The sequence below is a fragment of the Pseudopodoces humilis genome, chromosome 3, assembly GCF_049639895.1.
Source record: "Pseudopodoces humilis isolate 2021_Gansu_Grassland_sample_001 chromosome 3, ASM4963989v1, whole genome shotgun sequence".
NCBI classification, from domain to species: domain Eukaryota; kingdom Metazoa; phylum Chordata; class Aves; order Passeriformes; family Paridae; genus Pseudopodoces; species Pseudopodoces humilis.
In genome coordinates this window covers 899,308-902,944 of record NC_142202.1, presented here as the reverse complement: position 1 = coordinate 902,944, position 3,637 = coordinate 899,308, and positions in this window count along the sequence as shown.

Genomic DNA, 3,637 nt, shown 5'->3' with positions numbered 1-3,637 from the left:
GCCTGCATCCTTCTGTGCTTTTTTTTTGGGAAAAATACGCTAAGTTGAGTTATCTGGTTTGGGAGGGTGTGCTTGGATTGGGCTCTTCCCGCTCTACCTGTCCTTGGGAATTTGGAGAAATGGAGCTTTGCAGGTCAGATTTAAGTTGGACAGGACTGAACCCACCCTTGGCACCTCCACTTCTGACCTCCCCCCACATCATTATTCAAGCTCAGGGGAAACCCAGAAGACTGCACTACAACAAAAAGCCTCTTGTTTGCCTGTAATGGCAGAATTGGGGGGGAAAAAATGTTCCTTTAAAAGGAATATTTTATCAACACAACTCCTCCCCGAGGGAGGAGAGGGCATTAATATGATTTTTGCATCTCCCCACAGGAGGGAGACAACAGTCTTTCCTTTTCTCCCTCCTCCTACTTCTGTTTCAGGGGTGTTTTTCCTCTGTTTAAATTGTTCAGATGGAAAACCATGGTGAGTCTGGACACCTGGTACAGCCTGGGATAGTCAGGAAGAGCTGGGATGTGTTGGTTCTCCTCGGGCTTGCTGTTCTCCCTGCAGCTGGGGCTCCTCTCCCTGCTCTGATGGCAGAACCTCTCGCATTCCCCTTGGGAGCAGCCTGCTTCCCCCTGGCACATGGAAAAGCCTTGGGCTTTGATCTGAAGCAGCTGGAGTGAGTTGCACCAGGAGACAGATCAGCTGCAGCAACCTCGGAGCTGGTGGAAACATAAACATTGGATGCTGGGGTGGCTTTTTTGTTCCCTTTCTCCCCTCAGTTGCAATTTTTTACAAGCTGAGCCAGAGCCAGCTGTTCTCTGGCCAGGCCAAAAATCTCTGCCAGGCTTAAGTTTTTAGATCCATATTGTAAATTATATATTTTTAGCTCCTCATATAATGCAGAGGGATGTGTGGAGGAGCGGTTTTGAGAGCATTATGAGCACGATGGAGCCTTCAGCTGCAGCTTTGCCCTTAATAAATGCTGTTATTTTACATTAAACACCCTTAAAAGCAGCCCCCCGTCCCAGCCACCTGCTCCTGCCCCCGTCCCACCATCATCCCATGGGAAGCAGGGAGGAGAAAGGTCAAAACCACCCCAAGAGGGGTAAGAATAGATGGGTGGGGTGGAGGTTCTGCTGTTGTACTTGATTTAAACCAAGCTGCCAAGAAGCCAAGAGTGAAGCCCAGCTGGCAGGGTGATATTTCCTCCCCAGCACGCGCCAGCTCCACGCCGCTGAAGATCTCGAGGTATCCCCAGAGTCACCCTTTAGAGATAACTCATCTTGGGGCCTCCACCACCCACACGGAGAGGAGAGATTTCCTGGTGCGTGGGTGGGTGCCTCTGCCTTTTCTTCTGCAGAAAACCCAGGTTTACTCATTTTTCACCTAACATAGAGCTGGGGCCCCCCCTGGGGTCTGGGGCTCTCTCTCAGCTCCTCCATCCCTTGCTGGTGGTGGCCCATCGTCACTCAGCCCCAGCCAAGCCCTTTCTGCTGCCTTCTCCCCACAGTTCCTGGCCAAATTTCTTAATTATGGCTTTGAAGTGGTTAACAAGGATAAAGTGTGAGGTTGTTAAAAGCTCCTCAGTATGCTAACGAAGCAGCAGTCCTGGTCCCCTCCTTGGGGTCACCCAGGGCGATGTCACTTGACCCGTTAGGAACAAGAAGTAACTTTACATTTATTAATTTTTTTAACATTAGCATGTCCCAAAGTCACTGGAGGCAGCAGAGAATCCAAGTGCCAGCCCTGCCCAGCCCAGGGACCACTCAGGTCACAATGGGACCGTTCCTGTCTCTCGATTCATCACCACATCACTGTCACTGCTGGACAGTAGTGACATCCCCCAGAGATGGTTTGGGGGTTTCTTTAACTAAAATATACATTCATTTACCAAAACCCGCCTGTTCTTATCCCTATCCAACCTTAGATGCCCAAGGGTTTGATTTTGGGTGGGTGTTTGAAATCGGAAGCATTGGGCTGCAGTGCAAGATGTAACCAGAAGTTTGTACTCTATTACCAGGTGGGGCAGTGTGTTCTTTATCCCTTCCACCACCCACCCTCCCTGCAGGGGGATATCTTCTGCTAATGGGCCGTTGAGCTGGCTGATAAAATTCCAACATCCCACTGGGAGATGCTCCAGCCAGGGGGAAGAGCAGAGCATTCCTACCTGGATCAGAATCTGGGATTTGCAACACCAGTCAACCTTTTTCCACCAAACTCCCAGAGGAAGACCAGACTGTTCTACACCACCACCGAACCTCCAGAGGAAAACTACCCCCTTCCACAGGATCACCACATCTGTCACTCCAAGAAGACTGCAGCCACTGTTTAATCAGACTGCTACCAACAGGCTGTCAGGTTGTATTCTCACTGTCAGAGTTTTTTGGTACTACTACATTTTATTTTTCTATTAAGTTGTAGGGTTTTTTTTATTTACACATACTAGTAAAGAACAGTTATTCCTACTCCCATATCTTTGCCCAAGAGCCCTCTAATTTCAAAATTATAATAATTCGGAGGGAGGGGGTTTACATTTTCCATTTCAAGAGAAGCTCCTGCCTTCCTTAGCAGACACCTGTCTTTTCAAAGCAAGACACACGGTAAAGGTCAGGCTCCAAGCCTGGCTCAAAGCCCCGTGCTTGAGGCTCAAACCTGATTTTATCTGGCAGCACGAGTGAAGTAACATTTATCACCATGGTTGGAGGAGAAGGAGAACAAGGTGTCGTTTTTTTCCGTTGGTGCTTTGTTCAGTTCAGAATGGGTTTGGTGAGCACCCACTGGGTGGGGAGGAGGGGATGGGGTGGATTTCCCTGGGGGTTTTTCACGGCACTGTGAGGAGTCTGTTCCCTCCAGCCTCTCTCCTTTGCCCCAACCTCCTCCCTGCCCACTTCCCAGTGGCAGGGACAACTCGTGGGATTGGACTGGGCTCCATGATCTGGAAGGTCTTTTCCCACCTAAGTGATTCTGTGATGGCGCAGAGGGAAGGATGGGTGGGAGATGCCACTGCTTAGGGTGCTGCAGAAGCATGGGATTCCCACCATTCTCCTCCATCCCTCTCCTTTCTCCCTCCTCATTTCCATGTGGGACATGGGAAAGCTCCCTGCACAGGGATGCTGGTGTGTGCCTGGCAGGGCTGGGATGAGGCATTCCTAAGCAGCATTCCCAGAGAGATGGGGATGGATGCTGCAGGGTCTGAGGCAGTGTTGAGGGGCAGGTTTCAGCTTCCCCCTCTCTCAATTTGTGCCCACGGTGCTGAAAATGAAGGACCTTTGGGACTGGCTTCAGTGCAAATTCCTCCGAGGTGGCTCACGACAAGAGGAACGAGGATAACGTCGAAACGGATTTGTTCCAGGAGGCTGGAGCTGTGATTCACAGTGCGAAAATGCACTTGGGTGCCTAGCCTGGCTCTCCAAAAACCCGAGGGCAGGAGGAAAAGGGCCAGCTCAAGGCTGGGTGTTGGAAAGGCCAGGCTGCTCCCCATCCCCTTTCTGCTTGCGTGAGCCGCCCACGCAGAAACCAGAGCGACTCTGGAGGAGAAAATAGACTCAACACCTGCTGGCTGGCCCCGTGTCCCGGCAGCCCTGGTCCCTCCAGTGTCCCCCTCGCTCTGCAGGCCCCGGCCAAGGGGAAAAGCCTCGGGTGGCTC